At 30.0% G+C, this 25,917-nt stretch overlaps 1 protein-coding gene and 1 long non-coding RNA gene across 5 annotated transcripts in view; one reads left to right on the top strand and one right to left on the bottom strand.

The window, feature by feature from the left end:
- The window catches only part of Atg16 (Autophagy-related 16), a 307,007-nt gene that overhangs the window by 144,488 nt on the left and 136,602 nt on the right, over positions 1-25,917 (bottom strand). The gene's annotated exons all lie outside the window — the stretch shown is intronic.
- LOC135950469 (uncharacterized) overlaps positions 1-25,917 on the top strand; it is a 151,488-nt gene that overhangs the window by 96,960 nt on the left and 28,611 nt on the right. The window contains exon 3 of the long non-coding RNA XR_010575948.1: positions 17,728-17,795. This is a non-coding gene — a long non-coding RNA (uncharacterized LOC135950469). The remainder of the gene's footprint in view (positions 1-17,727; positions 17,796-25,917) is intronic.

Below are 25,917 nucleotides of genomic sequence, written 5' to 3' on the forward strand. Positions count from 1 at the left end.
AACAATTTTGGTCCCACTAAATACAGAGCGTTACCTTAGCGCCATGGATATTTAGCTTTGGTGTCGAGTCGTCTAGTTAACCGGGTATCACATACGATCTCTTATGATTTGGGTTATCTTAATGGATCCATTTTTCATCGCAGGTAATGATTCAATGCAACGCTGATTCGTATGGTACAAAATTTCCTTGCTTTTGGATGAATCCTGATGCTGGCAAACATTTTGAAACTTGCAGCTTGAGGAGCTCCCAATGACTTTGCAAGCTCTTGTTGAGTTTGATAACAATCTTTATGGAGTAATGCCTCCAATTCTTGCTGTTCAAACTTTTTTGGATGACCTGGGTGATCTTTGTCAAAGTCACCACTTCTAAACAGCACAAACCATCTCTCCCACGTTGAAACCGATGGAACACATTCACCATAAGCGTTGGTGAGCAATCGGTGTGCTTCAGTTCTAATGACTAGTGATGAAATTATGAACCTTTATCGGAAACCCTTCCACTAAGATTCAATTAAATTCTCTTTTAACAAGAGCCCAATATCCTCCATTCAGTTTGGAGGATTTACCTCTCTTGGTACAAATACCATATTATTGTTCTTTTACCACTCAAGACCTTTGCTTACCATAGTGACATGAGGCCAAATCAGTCCAAAAATAAGTGGACACATTAAGAAATCTTATGAATGGAAGCATCCTCTTTTGTAAACATTCCTTGATGTAAATTTCGGTATTTATAGAGCCCTTTGTAGCAAATTGTTGGCTGCTTTTGCCGCAACTTCTTATTGCTTGCCATACCAAGAACTTTTTGGGACATTCTCTCGAACATCAGCAACATAAAAATATAGACCCGGAAGCTGTGAAAAATTTTCCAGAATATACGTTTCGTCATCCATTATACAGCTGTTATATTTTTTTTATAAAATTTGACTTCAATTTCCGTGCTCTGTCTTTGGCTTCGAAACATTTAGCAGAGTTCCTGTCAGGAACTTTTTGAGCCTTGTATGTTTTTAAACTTGAGTTGGCTTCAACTTTTCGTACCAAATAGTCCGAGTACTGAGCTAACCGGACTGATATCTTACCGGATGTGTTGGGAGCTATTTTGAAAAGGCTTTCTATTTATTGGCTTTAGGAACATCATGTGCACCAGTCCTTAAGTGTGTCCACTACCAAGTTTTCTTGCGGAAGTTTCTTCCGGAAGTGACTTCCATGAGATTTTGTTGTGTAAACACGTATTAGAAGTTGACTTCCAGAAGTCACGGCTTGTAGAAGTTACTTACACCAGAAAAAGTCGGATAAACGGTTTGTGGTATTTTCTTCTGATTTCTGTTTTGTGTTTTTTATCGTGTTCTTTTCCAAATTTATAAAAATGGACAAAAATAAATTCATTTAGAGTGGTTGAAAAACAAGAAAGACCATAAGAATAAGAATAAAATTAAAATTTGTTTCTTGTTTTTTTCTGTTACCTACAAAAAATCGAAGAGTAACTAAAAGCCGGTCTATGGGAGGTATAGCCAATTTCATTTTAGAATCCTGCTTTTGAATACTTGTTTGAATTAATGATAAAATGTATTCAAAATCAGGAAATTTTTCAGCTTCATGCAATCTTCAGCCATCAATTCTTCAAGTAATGTATTATGTAAACTTAAATCTATGCGGCGCAGCACCCAATTTCTCATCCAAACACTGCGATGGCAGGCAGCAGCCAATCTTATTTTTCCACAAGACATTTTTATAGTGTCATTCGTAAAAAAAGCAAACTCGACTGCAAGCTGTACTCACATTGTGTGGAAATACGTCTGCAATTTCTTGCAGTAAGTTCGTCGTAATAACTTCTACAAACTTTCTGGAAGCAGACTTCCGCAATTTTCGGTTTGAGTGGAAACACTTCAGCAAATACTTACAGAAGTTCTTCCGCAAGTGACTTGCTAGTGGACACACGTCTTTATACCTGAACCAAGTTTTCTATCAACCGACAAGTTCTCCAGATACTGCTAAATCACACAGAGAAAACAGATTCGTGATAGCAACCGAATTTGTTTCCAATCGAATGATTCGGTTGTACACATAGAATTTTTCAGTTCTAACAACAAAAAGTCAGTTGATAAAGAAGAATATCAGTTGAGGCAACCAAACTTTAGTTACCCCTTCCAAAATATTGTAGCCACAACTGTAAAATTCGGTCACTAAGATAGTATCATTCGATTGGCAACAAATTCGGTTGCAAATTATCAGTAGTACTTTCTTTATAAACATATCTTTCTTTATTATGGATCATCCTATATCCATAATTAATAAAAAAAAAACATTTTTGCCTCTCATGGGATTTAAAATGAATAAAAAACATACTACATATTTACATCTTAATCCTAAAGCCAGTCGTCTTTGAGAAACTGTTAATTACTTTGCACATGATCTCTCAAATACTAGGAAATAATTAAAAATGTATTTTTTCCACCAAATTAGCATAAAATTATTTATAGAAATGGTTTTGTTTTGTGTGTTTTCATTACTTCGCTCTTCTTAAATAAATAATTAAATTCTAATGAAATAAATAAAATGCGCATAAATAATGGAAACAAAAAATAATGAAAAAGACGAAACGAATGAACTGGTAAAAGAGATATTCATTTAAGTGCAACAAACCATAAACAGCGGCAAACAACAACTGACTTCATTATCGCAATGTAAATTTATAAAGAAAGTGTGTATTTTAACACAGTGTCAGCCAAACGTGTAATATTATAATGGTAATAATGGCATGAACGTGATAATTAATTTAAACATAAATACAATGCTATGACTTGCAGAGGGAGAGGGAGAAAGAAAAAGAACATTTCAAAAGATATCTAAAATCTACCAGCAACACCTACGCAGGTTAGACTTACGAGTTTTAGATAAAGACTGCCACAGGCACAACAATTGCAGCATAAAATGTATAAAATTATAAGTTTGATTATAGTCCAACATTTGTGTTGCCAAGGAACTTAAGCACTTGTCATTTAAGCCCCAATAGATAATTATAAAACTTTAACCATATTCTAGCTACCTTTTGAGAGACATGCTGTTGGTTGCAAAATTAAATGCTTGACAGCTGCAATTTAAAAATGTCTGTGGACGTGTGACAAGTATAGATGGAGGTGCTTGGCATAAATTTATTATTTAAATATAATAAAAGTTCAATAACTTTTTATAGCTAAACAAAAATATGTAATTTATAAAAAAAACAAGTTCCTTAAGTTCCTGGTTGAATGAGTTTTAACACTTAATAAACATTTTTGAAATTCCCTCATTACACACAAGTCAACTTAGGGGAATTTCAAAAATTTTAATTTAATTTTATTCTTAATTAACAATTGTGAAGAACAACTGGCAAAAAAAGTTTTCTTAAAAATAAAAACCGTTTTTCAAGTTTTCCGCGCATTGCAAGTTTGTCTATCACTTTATTTGTCAGTGTGTGTCTAACTCTGGCCATTAGTGTCTTATTAACTCAAGTTTAAACAGACGTCTTTAGCTGTCTTAATGCAGTTGCAATTGTAGTTCTATTCAAGCCACCTTAATCAAATCAAAAGACTGCAGCAACATGCTGTTATGGCCAAGTTGAATGTTAATGTTTTTGCACAACAGCACAACCACAAAGCAACATAACTTTTGCTACTAATATAGCAAAATAAAGGGCTTTTCTTATTTTTTTTTTAAAAAAAGCTAAACCCAGCACAGACTGACGACGTCTGCTTGTAACTAATTAATGTTTTAGCTTTCTATTTAATATTTTCCACTGCACCTTACTTCTAGTTGTGTTTTATTTTTCTTGTTTAAATGCCACAAAATGTTGGAAAATTTAATGAAAATTAAATAAAGCACATTTTAAAACCATATAATAAGTATAATTCCAAGTTATATGATGGCTGGGTTGCTGGAAACTAATGGCCTTAGTAGAAAGTAATTAATTATGGTCTATGGTTGATAAATAACAATGTTTATTATGTTAAGGGGAACACGCTGCCATAAGCAAGACAGAACTTTAAGTTAATTAAGTTAATTGAATTTTATTTGTTCATTAGTTGTTTTAAAGTTCTTAAGAGAAACGTGTCTCAATGACCAAGATTTATCTATTTACATAAATGTTTTAACAGGATTCTATAACATTAATTGAGAGCAAATTCATTGCTACTTTATGCTAGGTCTCAAGAGAGTAAATGAAAGGCTTGTAAAACAAGCACATGTAACTACAGGACTAGAAGATACTGCTTTTCTATATTGCACAGTGGTTTAGAAACTTTTTTTTTGGAATTAATTCGGTATCATGGGAACTATTGCAGATATTGTTACGAAATTTCACATGGTTTGAGCTGAGATAATTTCAAGTTGATTTACGTTTGTTCAGATTCCTAGCGATAATGGGGGCCAGTGAGTAGCCCCTCAATGTTGGTCACCTCAGATCTCAAAATTTAAAAAAAAATCCCCAAAAATGCATTTATCATCCAAATGAGCTGAAATTTTAAATATAAATAGACCTTGAGATCTACAAAAATACGCTTACAAGTATAGATTATCTGTATTAGTTGAAGAGATATTCAGGTTTATTGATTTATTTTTTTTTTAATTTTGCTCGATCTTTTTATGTTTTTTTTTGGATATGGCGTGCCTACGGAGGGTCAAAATTTATTTCCATTTTTTTTAAAAAAATCATATCCGAGGTGACCAACTTTGAGGGGCTACGCACTGGCCTCCATTATCGCTAGGAATCTGAACAAACGTAAATTAACTCGAAATTATCTCAGCTCAAACCATGTGGAATTTCGTAACAATATCTCCAATAGTTCCCAAGATACCGAATTATTTCCAAACAAAAAAAGTTTCTAAACCACTGTGTATTGGTTTTTTAAGCATCTATATGTGTAAAAAGAATATTTAAAGTATTTTCTTTAATTAAATTCTCGTTAAATGACATTATTTCAATAATAAAAGTTATTTGTTGCTTTGGACATTATCATTTTTAATTGTTTTAATAAGAGAAACACTTAAAACAGTTTTAAGAAAAGTATTAAAAATAGTTAGACTTCCCATCACATATAAATATTAATTTGTTTGTTTAGTGAATTTAACACTTTTAAAGATAATTTGAAAAAAAATTAAAGTTAGCATTGCAGTCGAAAGAGGACAAAATTATGTTTCAAATTAATTTTAACCCGCAAGAGTGTCTCAAGGCATGCATTACAAAACATCAATTATCTCAAAAAATAGTTAAAATTTTTTTTTAAAATTTTACGATGACTTTAGTTACACATTTGTTAACATTTCTCTCGAATGTCGAAATGCATTCTGACTTTTAGTTTTTGTTCTGTCAGCTGTTTTGTGTCATTATTTTATCACGTAAAATTTTGTGTGATTTTTTTTTTAATCAAAGTTTTACTAACTTTTAGTTAGCCGATCTATTCGAAATATTTTTTTTTTAAAAACGTAAGATATTCTTCTTTCAGTCTATGAATTTTTAAATGTTAAATAATTAATAAAAAGTGTGTTGAGAACGCAAAAACTAAAGGGTGCCTCAAGGCACTGTTGCGGGTTGCGACTAAATTTATAGACGAGATATATTTCAATTTTTACTTTTTTGTTATATTTTTGGTTATATATAAGCATTTTCGCTGGAATTCAAGTGTAAAGCAAGTTTAATTCCAGTCATACATTCACATTTCAAGGGTTGAAATGCACTTGTATTACGCTTTAATTCAATAGCATTCTCCAGTGAAAAGGAAACTTGAATTCAAGTCGAACATTCCAGTGTTTATACAGTTGAGTTCAAGTCTTGAATTAAAATGCAATTCAAGTAGGAATAATACTTGAATTCAAGCTTTCAAATACAGTTTAATTCAATCCTTTAATTATTGTTTAATTCAAGTCGAAAAAATAATCGGATTCAAGATTTGATTTATTTTTCTAATTAATTAATTTCAAATTTTTTTGGATTCTATTTATTTTGCAAAAAAAAAACATGTTTTATATATTATTAAAATACAAATCAATTAAAAAAAAATCAGCTCATTGTAAGATTTTGGAGATACATTCTGAAGTTTTATTATTTTCGATTTCCTCTGGGAATCTAAAACAAAATAATTAAGAGTTTCATCTACTGACGAGTCTTTCATTTTTGGAAATTGGCGATGCTTGCTTTTTCCATATTGCTTTTTCGCATTTTACTTACTGATGTTTGATTTGATAGAAAAATTGTTTAATCTATTTTCAATTGTTTCTTAATATTATTTTTTAATTTGATGAATTTTATTTGTTTGACAAAAAAGAATAAATAATGTTTGACTTGAAAAATAATTGAAAAATGGACTGGAATTCAAATTGAATTCAAATTTAATTTCCAACACTTGAAATTAAATTTTTGAGTGCTTATTGGGTACATTTTATTATTTTTTACACCTAAACCGGCAACAGTGCCCTGAAGCACTCTTCACCTTTTTGCAACTGGTTCCTAAACTTAATTTACAAATTAGTTTCTGATGGCTGTTCTGAGTTTATTTGAAATTATTCAGCATTTTTTTTTAGCTTATTAAAGTTTTCCGGTTAGAGGGTTAGAGGGTGAATAAATAAAATTCAACGCCAGGTTCATAAAATATGAGAATTTGCTTAATTTTTACTAAAATTGTTGGTTTTTCGAAATTCAAAAGAATAACCAGTAAGAGTCTTATATTCGGCTGTGACGAATCTTGTAAGGAGTGAGATCGAAAAAATCGTATCATACATAAAAGTTAATAAAAAAGAAACCAATAAGCTTATAGTTTTGATTTATTTTTTTATTTGATTCAAATTATTATTACAACTTACAAAAATATTAATTTTATAGTTCTAATCAATAGTGATGGAGTAATGAACCTTTTCCGGAAACCCTTTCATTAAGGTTTTATTGAGCTTTCTGTTATTTTTCGACACCTTTTTTGTTCTCTTCAATTCTGTTTTAACAAGATCCCAATCAGCGTTGCCGCTTTGGTCCAATTGGACCAAAATTGGTAGTTTTAAGTTAACAAATCATCAAAAACACATTTTTGTTATTTTTTGTGTTTCAATTACGAAAATTATCTATTCAATAATTTTTGTATTTGAAATTCAACCAATAACGAAAATTGTATATTCAATTGTCAAAATAATCAAATTCAATAGAAAATATCAAGAAATTTTGTTTTTGAGCAAATGAATACTTGATTTAATTATGAAATCATTGGAACCAGTTCAATATGGGATAAATGTTTGAATTGAAATATAATTTTTTCTGTGTTAGGAGAAGCAAATCCCTTCTAGAACAACTTCTGAAAGAAGGCAGAGTGGAATGAGTATGGAATCGTATAGTATTTGTAAACAGATCTATTAGAAGGCCTATAAAGTGAAGCCCTAGCAATATTTCCCGCTGGAATAAATCAAAATTATATCAATGAAATCGCTCAATTTTATCATTCCGGATATGTAATCCTCTCATTTTAGTCCCTCCTGTATAGGCACATTTTTAATAAAATCAGAAACTATTTCTGATTCCACTATAGCCTTAAAAGTGTTAATTATAAAATCAACGGCATTATCTCAAGTTGAAATAGACTTTTATCTATTAGTACAACATTTCCCATCATGTCTGCACAATTAATAGAATAACACTTAAGCAAAACAACATTTATTATTTTATTAAAAACATAGCAATAAAAAAGTTTGGATTCTAACCATCCTACCATCGCTTTTTCATCTAAGGAAATGAACCCCAACACAAATCTTTATATTAAACTCCCCTGTGAAAAGCAAACAGTTTTTCTATAAGAACCTATAAAAAACATATATTTTTTTGTTTTGCCTTTATATAATAATAAGAAAAATATTTATGAATAACTAATAAACAAACCACAAACTAGTCTGTGTCTACGCACTTGAGTTCCATACCACAAACAAAATCAATTGCAAGGAGACTCCTTGTACAGCCTACAAATCGAAAAATAAAGTAGAAAAAAAAACCTGTAAATATTGTATTACAAGCTGAGCACATGGATGTTAGAAAAATTGAGTTGTGAAAAGGAAGAATGGACAAAAAAATCAAGTAAGATAATTATATTCGGCAGAGCCGAATCTTATGTACCCTTCACCGAAGTACACTTTATTAGAAAAAACAAATACCAACCGTAAAGCGTTTTTCTTGTCTTTAGATACACCTAGGGTCTCTGGCGGGAATTGAACTCGCAACCCATAGATTAATAGACCAGCACATTAGCGAATAGTCTATCGGGACACCCAAGTAAATATTGAAAATAGTTTTTGGTGAAAAAAATTTTTGGGAATCAAATTTTTTTGCTTAAAAATATTTAATTAGCATACAAATATTTGATGGTGAAAAAAAATTTTTCTTTGAAAAAAAAAACTCGAGTTAAAAAATATTTTTTCCGATTTTAACCCATTGCAGATCCAAATTACTATGGCGATTTATAAGTCATTGGAAAGGTCTTTGAAATGTCTATCATTAGACACCCATATTGTCTATAGTAATGACTTAGTAATGCAGATATAGATACAAAAAATAATAGGTAAAAAATAGAGCAGGTCACGACGGTTTTTTGCTTATATCTCAGCCATTTGTGGGCCGATTTTGCCGAATTTAAATAGCAGCCGAACCGGCACTATAAAGTATATATTGATGTATGAATCATGATATTTGATGATATTTGAGGGCTTCGGAAAGCTGATTTCAACATACAGACGGACTTACGGACAGGGCAATATCGATTCCGCTATCTATAACGATCCAGAGTAAATATACTTTATGAGGTCACACATGAAAAATGTGGAAATTACAGACGCTATGACAAACTTATATATACCCTCTTGGCACTCATGGTGAAGGTTATATAAAACACAACTATAAACGAAACACAAAACGGTTAAACATCTCCAACTACAGTCGTCTGACATTTATACCAAAAATATACATACTCTAGACCAGAGTAAACATAAACATCAGTTTTGCTCGTTTAGAAGCAAAGCAACATCATGCTCAACAACAACAAAACAAAAATCATGGTAAATGTTGGGGAAATGGTATAGAGATTTGTTCTTTTTTTGGTTATTCTGGTTTTTCTATTTCATTCTCAACAAAGATGATGTCTTAGAAAGATGTTAAACTAATGCTGGTCCTTTGAGCGGCATTTTTCTAATAAAAATCAACAAAAGCAAAAGAAAACAAACAAACACACACAAAGCAAAGCAAAACAACTTGTCAAATGTTTAAGTTTTTCCGTTTGTTTTTTTTTTCTTTTTCTGTTTGTAAACGTTTAAAGGCATTGGAAAATTGAAGCGGCATTTTATTGTTTAACTTTTGAGATTCTTTTTATTTTTTTGTCTTCTTTCATTCCTCTGATTTTTATGAACAAATATGTATACAAACAAACAAACAAACAAATATGTTTGTTTGATAGTTTTCTCAAAGTTTATATTTGTAATTTAATTGCACTGTGATTCAATGACAGGTTACATCAATGGCTCTGTAAATGGTACGTAAAACAAACAAACAAACAACTACGACGAGTCCAACTAACAGTGCAGTGTAGGATCACTGCTGCAACAATTCAGAATTCAGTTGGTATTAGTGTTGTCACAGAAGTAGGTTACATCCATCTATGATATTTAACGTTGAGTGGACATATGAACAACAACGAAAATTGTTTTTCCTTAAAAATCAAAATATCAAGTTTCTTACTGAAATCTTTTGTTTAATTTTATGTTTTTAATTGCAAAGAAATGTTTTCAAATACATTGTTTCAAGTGATTTGCTGAATATTTGTGCAATAAAGTAAAAAAAAAAGTTAATTATAAATTGTTTTTGATGGAAATAAATTTAAAAAGTGTTTTTATAGGAAGATCATGTAAAAAAGGCGTGAGAAAAAATGTTCTTTTGTGAATAGATCTTTTATATATAAAAATAATTTATGTGAATAAAATTAAAAAAACTTTTTATTTTAAAAATTAAAAAAAGACTGTTTTAGTGAAATATGTTATGTTGTGAATAAAAATTTAAAAAAAGTTTTTTAAAGAAAAAATTTATTTTTTTAAAAAAAATTTCATCCAAAGAAAATTTTAGGAAACACAAATTTTTATTTTAGTAAGTATTTTGTTATTTAATTTGGATATGCTAGTTCCTATGCGCATTTCACTGGTTGCTTATTATACCCTTCACCTTCGTGAGACACAACATAATTTTCCGTCCCTATAAAGTATATATAGTCTGGATCCTTATAGATAGCGTAGTCGATTAAGCCATGACGTCTGTCTGTTGAAATCAACTTTCCGAAGCCCCCAAATAACTTACGTACACGATTCATACATCAATATCTCCAGAATTCTTCCGGTTCGGTTGCTATTTAAAATCGAGAACATCGGTCCACAATGGTTGACCTATATCTGGATTACTAAGTTATTAATATAGACAATATGGATATCTAATTATAGATATTTCAAAGACCTTTTCAACGACGTATATAAGACTATAGCAAGTTGGACCTACAATGGGTCAAAATCGGAAAAAATATTTTTTAACCTAATTTTTTTGTCACCAAAAGTTTTTTTCCGCTAAATATTAAAAAAATTGAAAAAACAAAAATAAAAATTTTTAAAATTAAAAAAATAATTCGAAAAAATTTTTTCCAAAAAATTTAAAAAAAACAACTTTGGAAAACAAAATTTTGTTTACCAAAAAATATTTAAAATTTTTAATTTGAAGTATAAGCCGAATATAGCTCTCTTACTTTTTGTTTGTAAACAAAATTTAAGAAACGCTTTCTTTTTTTAAATAAAAAATAAAAAAGCTTTTTAGGCAAAAATTTAAATTAAAAAAATAAAATCTTTTGAAAGTAAATTTTAATTTGGCTCAATTTTTTAATTGTCTAAAAGTGCTTTAGAATGGTATTCTTTGAATTATTACAGAGAAATTATAATAGAATGTACATGAGCCAAATAATTTACTTTCAAATTATATAAAAAAAAAAATAGTTCAAAAATCTCTAAAATAAAATCTTTTATTACAATATCTTACTATTTATAAAAAAAATCGCCTATAAATAAGTCTTTTATGAAAAAAATAAGAAGAAACAGTTTTGTGAAAAAGCTTTAAGTGAAAAATTTTTCTTTGAGAAATGAAAAAAGCTTTTAGAGTATTAACTATTTTGTGTGAAAAATTTTAAAAAGCTCTTTAATGGTAAATAATTTTCAAATTAAATGAAAACATATTTTTAGTGAAATATTTTAAGAAGTTGTTGTTATTTTGTAAATAAAAAAACTTTATTTATATTTGAAAAAAAGCTTTTTTAGTTCATCATTTTTACTTTTTGGTAGAACAAAATACAAACTGAACAGTGATTTTATTGTAGGTATTTTGTCAAAGACAGATTGAGTGCTTGTGATTCTCAAACGCTCTATAGTTTTATTTATGTTAAAAAAACCTTAAACAGTTAATTTTGTTTGCCCCAATTAAATATTAGCCCCCATTAAAGACTTCATAGTTGCTTCCGTTACTTTTTTAGACGAGGTGGACCACTTACGCTTAAAATCGGACATGTCCTGGGATACCTTTCCTGTGTTCTTTAATTATTTTTTTCAATGCCTTTCCACAGGCCAAAGTTCTGGACAGTTGGGTGGAATTGCCTCAGGTGGTACAAAATTGAAATTATTGTTTGAATACCACTCAAGGGCCTTTTTTCCATAATGGAATAATGCCAAATCGGGCCAGAAATATGAAGGCAATCTGTGCTGTTTTAAGAAATGTAAAAACTTCTTATTTGTCTTCTTTTGCCACAATTGCAAATTGCTACCACCCAAGCAACTTCATGGGGAAATTTGTTTGTTTTTTCTTCGACATTGTTCTAGAACATTACTCGTCCATCACCCACATAAAAATCTTGACCCGGAAATTGTGAATTTTATAAAATTTTACCTCCATTTTTTTCGAAAGATAACGATATTTTATTAAAGACTGAAATAAGGACTGTGATCGAAAAACACCTTAATACACGTTTTTCATTAAAACTTTTAACCCAAGTATTATTTGATTTTTTTTTTTATCAATTTACCTTTGAAAAGTATGTCAGTTACTATGTTTAGTGACAATTTTGTTCATTTGTTGTTAATCTTAAAATTATTAAATATTTTCAACAAAACACAACTTGGTCCCGCAAAAAGTTGGCCAAACAATCAAAGGTCTGCCGTCAAACTGATTCCAATGTTATTTAAGAGTATCGGGAGAACTTGTCCGTTGATGGAAAACCTGGTAAAGGTAGAAGGTCCACATGATATTTCTAAAGCCAATAAATATAAAGCATTTTCAAAAGAGCTCCCAACACAAAGCAGTATTTCCTACTGCAGTCCGGTTAGCTCAGTACTCGGACTATTTTGTATGAAAAGTTAAAGCCAATGCAGGTTTACAAGGCTCAAAAAGTTCCTGAACTCTTTGGAACTCTGCTAAAACTTAAAAACTTAGAGACCGAAAACAGAGCACGGAAATTGAAGTCAAATTTTATACCTTCTGCATAATGGATGACGAAACGTATGGTCTGGAATATTTTTCGCAGCTTCCGAGTCAATATTTTTATGTTGCTGATGCTTGAGGGAATGTTGTAGAAAAGTTTAGGACCCAAAAGCCGAAAATTTTCCCACAAAGTTCTTGGTATGGCAAGCAATATGCAGTTAAGGCAAAAGAAGCCAAACATTTCTTACAAAGGGCTCTATAAATACCGAAATTTACATCAAGGAATGTTTGCAAAAGAGGATGCTTACATTCATAAGACTTCTTAATGTGTCCACTTATTTTTGGCCTGATTTTGCTCACTATTTTAAGCAGGATCTTGAGTGGTACAAGAACAATAATGTGGTATTTGTACAAAGAGAAGCAAATCCTCCAAACTGCCTGGAGCTAAGGCCAGTTTAGAGATATTGGGTTCTTGTTAAAAGAGAATTGAAGAGCACAATAAAGGTGTTCAAAAGTGTGGTAGATTATAAACGGAGATGGACAAATTGTTAGAACAAATTTACAGATAAAAACCTTAATAAAAAACCTTGGGTTTCCGGAAAAGGTTCATAAATTCATCACTATTGATTAGAACTGTAAAAATAATATTTTTTTAAGTTGTAATAATAATTTCAATCAAATAAAAAAACTGTAGGTTTAGTGGTTTTTATTTTATTAACATTTATGTATGTTAAGATTTTTTCGATCTCAGTTCTTACGAGTATGTTTTTATTAAAAAAAAGTGTATAAATTGAGGGGTGGCGCATGCATGGTATTTTCCTACTATGATCTATCAGGAATATTGAGTTTTCAAGTGGCTGAGCTGTTAGAAATTTGACCAAGAGCACAAGTTTGTGCCTACATTCTTTAGTTTTCTCCTGCTTTAGACATTAAACAAAAAAACTAAACTTTCTTTAACGACAATTTGTCACTAAAAAAAAAACTAAAAACTTGTTCCACAAAAACCAAGCCCGCATAAAATGTGTTTGAAAAAACAATGGTTTAAAACATTTTTCAATTTTATCATCAAGGCGGTATGGACACTGACAACACTAAATGACTAAATGTGTTGGTAAGCAGTCACATAAATGGTCTTGATACTCGTTCAAATATATGTTCTGTTAAATATTAATGGGGTGAGTGTGTTACAAAAGTCATTTAGAGACACATTTAATGGCATAAATGGAGCTGTTTTTTTTTATAAAAATTTAGCAAAAATGAAAGAAATAGAAACAAAGAATTATCTGGAAATACAATTTACCGTTTTATTGTTGTATAATAAAACAAAATTAAAAATAAATAAAAAATATGAGTTAAAAGGACAAGTAACTTTAAAAATTAGAGATAAAGACCAAAAAAAAACCAAAGAAACTTTGTATTATTGTTAAGCATAGACTTGTTATTAAGTCTTATTACTACGATTTTGAGTGGTTTGGTTCAATCTGTTTTTTATATTGTTTTGTTATTCGTTACTTGATGACCCTTATTATCAAAAGCTCAAATGTTAATGTCCATGTTGGTCTACAACATTGTCAGTTAGCAGCATGGGCTGAATTTTTAGTTGTAGAGAGAGGGTTTTTGTGGCAAGTTTCTTGGTCAGACAGACAGACAGACATGTGTTGTTAGCTGTAGCTGTGTGCCTGAATTAGTTTTCTAGCTGACCTGCAATTTCTTTTAAAGTGGCCTTGTAATGTTATGTAATTTTTTATTTAACTTGATTTTCTACAAACTAGTATTTGTTTGTGATTATATAATAAAAAAACTTAAAAACTGTATACATATAGATAAAATCTATAATATTTGAAAATTTAAGAAAATTAAATATAATTCAATGTAAAGCAAAGCAAAGAAATAAATTGGGGTTTAATCGAGGTTAATGGTTGTTTCTTTGTATTAAATGTAGAGTAATTTTTGTTAGATTATGACTACAAATAATCAGTTGTTGGTTTTTTCTAAACTATTTCCCGTATTGAATATGGGTGGTGGTGGTTGTTTAAAGGTGGAATTGAATTGAGTAGATGATTGTTTGGAATTACTTTAAAGTATGACCTAATTTTTGAGTTATATTTACTTTAGTTATTAGATTTTAGATTAAGGAAGTGTAGTTGTGTTGAAAGGAGTTTTATTTTAAAGTTTAACGAATTATTTGCTTGTGTTATTAAGTCTGACTTAAATATTCGGGATTTTTTTCAAGTGTTTAGCTTTTATTTTTAAAGATTTGCACAATATAAATTTATTCAAAGTATTGGACATTGTTAGCTATGACGTTTTCCCATGTTTCTGGCAACATATGGATTCCGAGCCAAAAGAAGTGCTCATCTTCTGAGGCCAAGAATGAATCAAACTAATTACGGATACTCTGTTCCAAAGTGAAGCTTATCCCAGAGAGGGCGTTCTACATCGATAGAAACAAATAATAATCGCACGGGGCAATGTCTGGTCTATAAAGAGGATGAGGCAAAACCTCCCAACTACTTATTTATAAATAGTTTTTAACAGGTATTGCAATATGTGGCCGATCGTTGTCATGATGGAATATTAAGGTTTCATGTCTGGCCGCATATTCTGGTTGTTTTTTGGCAAACGCTCGCTTCAAACGAATTAGTTGCCTTCGGACAGGTTTCCTGTAATGGTCTGGCCAGATTTCAGCAGCTCATAAAAGATTGGGCCCTTTTGCTCCCACTAAATACAGAGAATTGTACTAGCGCCATGGATATTTGCTTTGGTGTCTATTCGGCTGCTTGGCCGGGCTTCACATACGATCTCTTACGCTTTAGGTAAATGTAATGGATTCGTTTTTCATCGCAAATAAGGATTCGGTGCAAAAATGATTTTCTTTTATAACGTTCAAGCAGCATTTCAGTATGGTACCAAATTTCCCTGCTTTTGGATAAATTCTGCAGTTCGCAAACATTTTGAAATTGCTGCATGAGTAGCAGCTCCCAATGATTTTGCAAGCTCTTGTTGAGTTTGACAACAATCTTCATGGATGCCTTGGTCTTCAAACTTTTTTGGCTGGCCTGGACGATCTTTGCCTTTCGTGTCAAAATCACCACTTCTGAACCTCATAAAACATCTCTCGCACGTTGAAACTGATGGAACACATTCACCATAAGCTTTTGTGAGCAATCAATGTTCTTCAGCTCCACCTTTTTTTCATATTAAAGAAGTAAAGCAAAACTTCCCGCATTATTGCCACAATATTCTACATTTTCGAAGCAAAAAAAAACGTTGTTGTTTACACTATAATGTTCAGTAACTAGTTGAGAATAAATGACAGATAAGGAGTGAGCTCGAACAAATCTTAACATACATAAATGTTAATAAAAATGAAACTACCAAACCTACAGTTTTGATTTTTTTATTTTAATTAAATTATTATTACAACTTACAAAAAATATTATTTTTATAGTTCTAATCAATAATGAATTCATGAACCTTTTCCGGAAACCCTTTCATTAAGGTTTTTATTGAGCTTTCTGTCACTTTATTCGAACAGATAGTCCATCACTACCACACTTTTGAACACCCATTTTGTGCTCTTCAATTCTCTTTTAACAAGAGCCAAATAGCTCAGCACTGGCCTTAACTCCAGGCAGTTTGGAGGATTTGGCTCTCTTGGTACAAATACCACATTATTGTAACAGGATGCCAAATCAGGCCAAAAATAAGTGGACACATTAAGAAGTCTTACGAATGGAAGAATCCTCTTTTGTAAACATACCTTGATGTAAATTTCGGTATTTACAGAGCCCTTTGTAACTAATATTTGCCTTTGCAAGAACATTTTGGGAAAATTTTCTGCTTTTGGGTCCTAAACATTCATCCGGAAGCTACGAGAAACTTTCCAGAACATACGTTTCTTCATACATTATACAGCAGGTATATTTTTTTTATAAAATTTGACTTAAATTTTCGTGCTCTGTCTCTGGCCTCTAAATTTTTAGAAGAGTTCCTGTCAGAAACTTTTTGAGCCTTGTATGTTTTTAAACCTTTATTGGCTTTAACTTTTCGTACCAAATAGTCCGAGTGCTGAGCTAACCGGACTGCTTTTCTACCGGATGTGTTGGTAGCTTTTTTGAAAATGCCTTCTATTTATTGGCTTTAGAAACATCATGTGGATCATTCCTTCTTCCTGCACCAGGTTGTCTATCAATAGACAGTCAACACTATCGGGAATCAATATTACACATTAAATATTTTCCCTTTTTTCGTTCATCAACTTTGTTGACGTCTAAAAATTCCCCTTGTTGTGAAATTTTTAGATTAAATTTTGTAAACAATAAACAGCTGTTACGAACAAAATTAACTATTGTGAATGAAAAATTAATGGGAATATCACAATAGAAATTTTCCCTTCGAGGGAAATGGATACTTCATGGGAACAACATTTCACATGTTATTGCCAATAGGGGTGAGTATCTCCCGATACTGTTTAATATCATTGGCATCAGTTTGTTGAAAATATTTAATAATTTTAGTACGCACTTTATTCTCGTCACTCATTTTAATCTGATTAACAACAAATGAATATAATTGACATTAAAAATAATAACTGACATGCTTTACAAAGGTAACTTGATAAAAAAAAAATAATAATACTTGGGTTAAAAGTTTTAAGGAAAACATGAGTTAAGGTTTTTTCGATCTCACTCCTTATAAGTTATTAAAAACAAAAACCGTGTTCAAAGATACGCCATTTATTGAATATCTCGCATTTTAAAGTCATACACCCAATATAAATACATTATAATTGTGCAATCAAAAATAAATAAAGGTGTAAACTCTTAACTCTTTCCAGTTTAGTGGTCACTTTACTAACCACCTTTTCTATAGTCTTTAAAAGTCATCGTTTCTTTGACGTCAGGACACAAAAAAAGCGTGACTGAAAGAGTTAATAAAATAAAGAAAACTTTAGGTGTATCCATAGTAACATTAAAGCACAATTTAAATTTATTAGATTAACTCATTTATTGTTCAAAAAGTTTGTATAACAAGTCTAAATCTACCCCAAATTATTTACATTGTAAAATGTATATGCAAATGCCAAACAAATTAATGGCCATCGTTTAGTTTTAGCCTCGTTTTAAAGTAATAATCATTTATTTAAATATATTATTAAATAACCACACACATCTAACCAAAAGTGATTGATTAATCTTTATAGCACACTTGTTCTCTTCCTTTATTTGCAGAAACCAGAACAGATACTGGAATCCAAAGGAAGCAAAGAATTAACTACTTGCGTATATTAACAAACAAGGTTGGTACCTGTGTAATCTTGTAAAGTTAACCCACCTCCAACTAGTTGGCTGGAAACATTAAAATCCATTTAAATTTATATCATCTAATAAAAAAAAAGATCTCACCTTAGGCCAATTTAAGAGTTTGCGTGCGGTAAACCTATCTAAATGTATTATATATATTGGGCAAATATTTAGCAACTAACAAAATAGTTTATAAATAAATACCTGTATGTGTATTTAAACATAAACTAGAAACTGATAAACAAATTATCTTAATCAAGAGTGTTGTGCTAAACAAGAGGAAAAGAGGAACAGAATTTGAAACTGCTACTTAAATATTTGTTTTTTTTAGGAGGAAAACAAAATCTGAAAATTACTAAATAGGAGTTTAAACGAACTTAAAGAATACTCTATACGCTCCTACTCTTCTAGGAAATCCTTACATTTTCATTCTAATTTATTAATTATGTTATCGATCATATCGATCGATGCTTGGTTTTACATGTGGAGCATGATACACAAATCAGTCCATATATGCAAAAATTATCTCATTTTAGCACTAGATCTGGGATATTAGTTGGATATTAGTTAACCTTTTCTGCCTTTTAGTTAAAAATGCATATAAGGACCCATGATCAATGAGGATCTACATCAAATTTTCCAATAAAGATCACTAATTTCAGAGTGTTACATTCAGCCTAATAAAACGTATATGCCGATTCAAAACTACTCTATCAACTATATGAGTTTCCACAACAGCAACATGGAAAATAAATAAAATTTTATTACAGCAAAAAATCTTAAACCAAAAAAACGAAAAAACACTAAATAAGAAATTATATACAAACATATAAAAGAAAAACTAAATAAACAAGAAATTCATAGAAACAAAATAAATATTTGTTCGATTATCCCCAGCACACTAGGAAGTTACAAGAGATTTTGTTTGAGCCACAACAACAAATAATGATAAAACAACAATAATTTTCAACAAAAAAAAACAAATCCCAAATACCTGATACAAGACAAGAATATTATAGCTTTTGAACGAGTAAAACAAACATTCAATACGAGACAGACGACTTCTTTAAAGTGGATTTAATAATGTTAGGAAAAGATTTTTAACTTACACTTGTTAAAAGAATAAAGATCAATACAAGCTACAACTAAACTCATGTACATAAATATATGATCGTATACTGCTACGAAAAAAAAACAACAAAAAACCGAGAAAAAACTTTAAAAGAATTTCACCGCAGGTGATTTTTATAAAAAAAAGGCTTAGCTTAGTTTTTGTTTTTATTTAAGAAATAAAAATCTAATAATAAAAAATAATTCATGTAATAATAAATAAACAAACAAACAAAATTATGGCAAATTCAACAGCTGGAAATGTAGATCTTTTGGCAATAGCTGGATGCATTTCAACTATAGAATAACGATTATGCGAGTGAATGGGACAAATAAGAATATTTGTCAAAAATTTGCAAAATGTTCAATCAATTACTTTTGTAATTGAATCAATTACGTTTGTAATTGAATCAATTACGTTTGTAATTGAATCAATTACGTTTGTAATTGAATCAATTACGTTTGTAATTGAATCAATTACGTTTGTAATTGAATCAATTACGTTTGTAATTGAATCAATTATGTTTGTAATTGAATCAATTACGCTTGTAATTGAATCAATTACGTTTGTAATTGAATCAATTACGTTTGTAATTGAATCAATTACGTTTGTAATTGAATCAATTACGTTCGTAATTGAATCAATTAATAGATAATTCAATCAAGTGCTTTTGTAATTTAATCACTTACATTTTAATTGAATCAATTACTTTGGTAATCGAACCATTGACTTTTGTAATTGAGCCAAATACTTTAGTAATTGAATCAATTACTCTTGTAATTGTGTCAAATACTTTAGTAATTGAGTCAAATACTTTAGTAATTGAATCAAATACTTTAGTAATTGAATCAATTACACTTCTAATTGAATCAGTTAATAGATAATTGAATCAATTAATAGATAATTCAATCAAGTGCTTTTGTAATTTAATCACTTACATTTTAATTGAATCAATTAAACTTGTAATTGAATCAATTACTTTAGTAATTGAATCATATACTTTTGTAATTGAGTCAAATACTTTAGTAATTTAATCAATTACTTTTGTAATTGAATCAATGCATTGCCTTTGTAATTGAATGAATGACATTTGTAATTGAATAATTTTTTAAATTAATTAATTACTTTTGTAATTGAATCAATTGCTTTTGTAACTAAATTTATTATTGTTTTGGGTGTATGACTTAAACGCGAGGAATTTACAATATATAGCATATCTTTTGAACGCGGATCTTGTCTATATATATAAAAATGAAATGGTCTATGTATGTAATGTCATCACGTGAGAACGGCTGGAGCGATTTGGCTGATTTTTCTTTTTATTGATTCGAGATTTTCAGGAGATGGTTTGTAAAGAAAAAAAATTATAAATTCCGGCTAAAACCGGCTTTTTTGAGTTCAGTCAACTGTTAAAAAAAAAACCGCCTACAACCGCAGTACAAATTTAGATATTTTATTTGCAAATAAATAAGAACAGGCAGGTCTATGTGGGTTGGAGAAACTTGAAGAACTAACATTAGTAAATGCCACCGGGCGAAGTCAACTAGTTTTTAATAATTTATTTTTAACTTTGAAGGGTATATATCTGTCATTTATTCTCACTTAGTTATTGAATATTATAGTGTAAACAACAAAGTTTTTTTGATTCGAAAATGTCGAATTTTGTGCCAACAAAGCGTCATATGCGGAAAGTTTTGCTTTACTTTTTTAATTTGAAAAAAGTGCAACGATTGCTCACCAATGTTATGTTGAATGTGTTACATCACTTTCAACATGCGAGAGGTGGTTTGTTCGGTGATGAAGTGATGACAAGGAAGACAAATATCGCATAGGCCAACCAAACAAGTTTGAAGACCAAGAATTGGAGGCATTACTCCATGAAGATTGTTGTAACACTCAACAAGAGCTTGCAAAATCATTGGGAGCTACTCAAGCAGAAATTTTTAAACGCATGATTCATCCAAAAGCTGGGAAATTGAAAGACGATTTTGCATGTCCGAAATGATGCTCAGTTTTGCACGAAATCATAACTAGCGATGAAAAATGGACACATTACGATAACCCGAAGCGTAAGAAATCGTATGTGAAGCCCGGCCAACCAGCCAATTGGTGGGAGCAAAAGGTTCCTATCTATTATGAGCTGCTGAAATCTGGACAGACCATCAAAGACGACCAGAATATGCGGCCAGATATGTAACCGTAATATTCCATCATGAAGTGGTTGGGATGTTTAACTCATCCGCTTTATAGTCCCGCCCGTGCCCCGTCCAAATGCTATTTATTTCGATCAACTTTATTATTTTCCCGTCACAATGTTTCATGGGTTTTTAGAAAAAGTTGCTGTAATTCTTTTACCCTTACACTTGATATCCTACTGTTTTATTATATTTCTAGGATTATTGTAGTTGTTACAACTACAATTCGATAATTGCAATGTGTGTTACTCTTCTTTTTTTATCTGCTCGCAACTTATTCCTTTTCAAATCGCATACTCTGCCAGCCAACCAGCCCAAATGCGTGCCTTATAAAAGTATTTCAAAAAGTATCTACGTATGTTGCACGTATGTTAGACAGTCATACAAGTTGTTTTGTTGTTAAGAATAACACTAATTTAACCCTATTTTATGACTTAATTATAAAACTATGATGATCATAGATTAAAGTTTCTTCTGGATGTTATGGTGTTTATTTTGTAACAAATACATGGAAAGTAATTTGCCAAACAAAATTATAGTGCAACAACATGGAGTGCTAGAGAACAGAGGCATTGTGATTATTATAGAGATGTTTTAGAATTGTTTGAATAGGGATGAAGAAAATTTAAATGTAATTTAGTGCAAATAAAAAGAAAACTAAAAGTGAGCGCTGGCACTGGGCACCATAGCTTATGGTGAATCTGTTTTATCGGTTTCAACGTGCGAGAGATGGTTTGTTAGATTCGGAAGTGGAGATTTTGACACGGAAGAAAAAGATCGCCCTAAAAAGCTTGAAGACCAAGAATTGGAGACATTACTCCATGTAGATTGTTGTTAAACTCAACAAGAGCTTGCAAAGACATTTCAAAGCGTTTGGTGGACCTGGATTCATCCAAAAGCAGGGAAATTAGGTATCATACGAATTGACGCCGAGAGACCTTGAAAGAAGATTTTGCATGTCTGGAACAATAATAAAGAAAATCATTTCTTGCGATGAAAAATGGACACATTACGAGAACTCGAAGCATAGTACATCGTTTGTAAAGTTCGGCCAACCAGCTACATCGACAACAAAGCTAAATATCCATGGCGCTAAGGTAATTCTATGTTTTTGGTGGAAGCAAAAGGGTCTAATCTATTATGAGCTGCTGAAATCTGACCAGGTCATCACGGGGAACCTGCACCGAACGAAAATTCGCCGAAAAACGCCCATAATATGCGCCAGATATGAAACCGTAATATTCCATCATGACAATGCTCGACCGCATGTTGCAATAACTGTTAAAAAGTATTTAGAATGAAGTGGTTGGAAAGTTTTGCTTCACCCGCTTTATAGTCCAGTCCTTGCTCCGTCAGACTACTATTTGTTGCGATCGAAGCAGAACGTTCTCTCTGGGATACCCTTCACTTTGGAGCACAGTATCAGATATTGGCTTGATTCGTTCTTGGCCTCAAAAGCAGTTCTTTTGTTTCGGAAAAGGGAAAAGGTATACTCTAGAAATGTTTCAAAATAAAACAAACTTTGAAGAATGAATGTCACACAGAGCCGGTTTCATAGCATTTTTAATAATCTATTCACAAGTTGGGTTTTTTGAATTTATTACATAAAGAATTTATTCATGAGTAAAAGAAGCTCAAAGCTTTTTCCGACAAGCTTTTTAAAGCTTTAATTTCCTTATATTAGACGTAATTGGAGCTCGTTGAAGCTAACACTATTTAAGGAAGTAGAGAGCTTCATGCCTACTTTGTTTTACATTTTTATTAAAAAAGCTTCAAAGTCTTGTCATTCACTTGCCAAATAATGTTATAAGTGTTAACAAAATTCATAATAATATTTCTTAAACTTAAATATTTGTTAACAAAAAATGGAAATTTTCTTTTAAACTTCCTTATTTTGCCACAAATTTCTCTTCCTTTGGCTGACAGCTATACAGCTTACTTATGATAATTTCCTGTGAAAACAACAAAAAAATTCAAGCACAATCTCAAAAAAAAAATCACCATAAAATATCGTATTCAACTTTTAACGCATTTGCACATAATAAATTTTACAGCATCCTGTCCAGATCGCTTAACATCATACAAATAAAACAAGAGTAATAAATTGAATTTAATGTGGCACGAATAAAATGCAACTAAAACTGAATGGAGCGTCAACTTTTACACCTTCAAAAACGCATAAAAAAAAACTTAAATCTCAACCATAAAATTTTCAAAACTGTTTAAAGAACTACAGCTAGCTACAAAACAAAGACTTCCTGCGGCAGCTGCAAATTGAGCTACAGAAATCATGGCAATAAAATAAATTAATTTTCTTCAATTTGTTGTGTTTTTTTTTAGCTGAGAAGGAAATATAAAACAGATAAAGATATTTTATAAATAGTAACGAAATAGTTAATGAAATACAAATGGCAAAATGTATCAAAAACTCAAACAAACTACTAAAACTTGGCATTAATTGAGTTGAGAGAATATGCTAAACAAAAAAAAGAAGAACTCTATTCTAAAATTAACCAAAGATTAAGATGTCAGTCAATAAGACAAAACCCGTATATAAGGTTGGGAAAAAGTGAATGGACGCTGCTTTGCTGATCTTTTCGATTTCTTCATTATTATTGTGTTTTTTTTTATATTTTTTTCATTCATTTAGTTTTGCTGTTAAAATTTTTGTTAATTTTAACAACTGCCACTGATGAAGCTTATTGGTGGTGCTGCTTGCTACATACTTTGGTTTTATGTGGTGGTAAATGATGGCTTCTTAACATGAGGGTCATTTAAAAAGATTTCTCATGTTTAGCTTTTTTTCGAAAAGCAACAAACAAAAATAATATAATAAGAATTAACTGCCCTTCTCTTGAAATTACTTTCAACATTTTTCGATATTTTTTTTTCTTCGCATTTTCTTTATATTTCAGTTAATTCTGACTTGTTGTTTGATATTTAACTTAATTTTGTGATCGCATGTATGAAAATCATTTAAAGGCATGCAACTGGCTAATGAAAATACTAGAATTTCCAGCTTATTTTCTTTATCCACTCCTGAACTGCTAAACTTTCTTAGTTTCAGGTATTTTCAAAAGGATAAAGTTATCTTGGGAATATGTAACATTACGTATAATATTGTCATCATTATTGAGAAAATCTGTTTTTTCCCCCTTCTTAAATGTATTGGAAAATTCAAGAAACAAGTTCAAAATAGGGAACTTGTTTGATGTGTGTTTGTACCAAATGTTTTTTTATGTTTAAACAACAAGAAATATTTAGTGTTTTTTACAGATATTGTAGTGTAATATTTACCTATATTTTATGCGAACTAAATTTAGTTGGTAGTTTTCAAGCTTACCTTAAACCAAACCCAAACAACTATAAAATATTTACACAGAAATGCCATAAAAAGGGAGAAGAATCGTTAAATGAACCCTAACAAATGTGGAAGACAGGGAACAGTGTTTAATTTAGAGAAAAAATGGAAATAATTCAAATATTTTTAATTTCGAAATTTGAAAATATGGCAAATTTTAAGAAAATTAAGATAATTTTTACATTTTCATAATCTAAGGGCTCTAAATAACATTTACTAACTTTTTAAAAGTTTTCGAACTTAAATTCGAATATTCGAACATAACGAAAAAATTAGATTTTTGCAAAAAAATTTGAAAATGTGATTGAAATTTATGCAAATTTCATATTTAAGTTAAACTATTTTAATTTCGAAAATAAAGTAATTTCCGAACATCAAAAAACAAATCAAATAATTTTTAAAATCTAATGAAATGATTGTAAATTTTAAATTGTTCTTTGTAAATTTGCAAAACGTTAATTAAGTCGAAATAATTTTTCTCATTTTCAATACTTTTTGGGACAAAAATTAAAATTTTCAAACAAAACGAAAAAAGTAGATTGTTGCAAATAATTTTAAAAATGTGATTGAAATGCATAACAAAATTATATTTTTTTTGACAATTTTTAATTTCGAAATTCGTAAATACGGAAACTATTAAGAATATCGAGGTAATTTTTATATTTTTATAATCTGCGTATTCTAAATAATATTTTCAAAGTTTTAAAAATTTTCGAACTTAAGTTCGAATTTTCGAACATATCTAAAAAAGTGGATTTTTTTAAATAATTATGAAAATCTGATTGAAATATATAGAAATTGTATATTTTTGTTAAAAAATTTAATTTCGAAATTCGTAAATACGGAAAATATTAAGAATATCGAGTTAATTTTTATAATCTGCGTCTTCAAAATAATATTTTCAAAGTTTTCAAAAATTTTCGAACTTAAGTTCGAATTTTCGAACATTTAAAAAAGTAGATTTTTTTAAATAATTACGAAAATCTGATTTAATACAAATTTCTCGAAAATTTTTAATTTCGAAATTCGTAAATACGGGAAATATTAAGAATATCGAGATAAATTTTATATTTTTGTAATCTACGTGCTTTAAATAATATTTTCCAAGTCTTAAAAAATTTTCGAACTTAAGTTCGAATTTTCGAACATTTCAAAAAAAAGTGGATTTTTGCAAATAATTATGAAAATCTAATTGAATTAAATACAAATTATATAATTTGTTGAAAATGTTTAATTTCGAAATTTGTAAAAATGGAAAATATTAAGAATATCAACACAATTAATACATTTTCGGGAAATACAAATAATATGTTCGAACTTAAGTTCGAGTTTTCAAACTTCAGGAAAGAAATTGATTTTTTTTAAATTATATTTTTTAGGTTTCAATCATTTTTCGACTTTAATTTCGATTTATTTTTAATTTTGAAATTCACAAATTTGGAAAATTGTAA

Source organism: Calliphora vicina, chromosome 1 (assembly GCF_958450345.1).
Source record: "Calliphora vicina chromosome 1, idCalVici1.1, whole genome shotgun sequence".
Taxonomy (NCBI): domain Eukaryota; kingdom Metazoa; phylum Arthropoda; class Insecta; order Diptera; family Calliphoridae; genus Calliphora; species Calliphora vicina.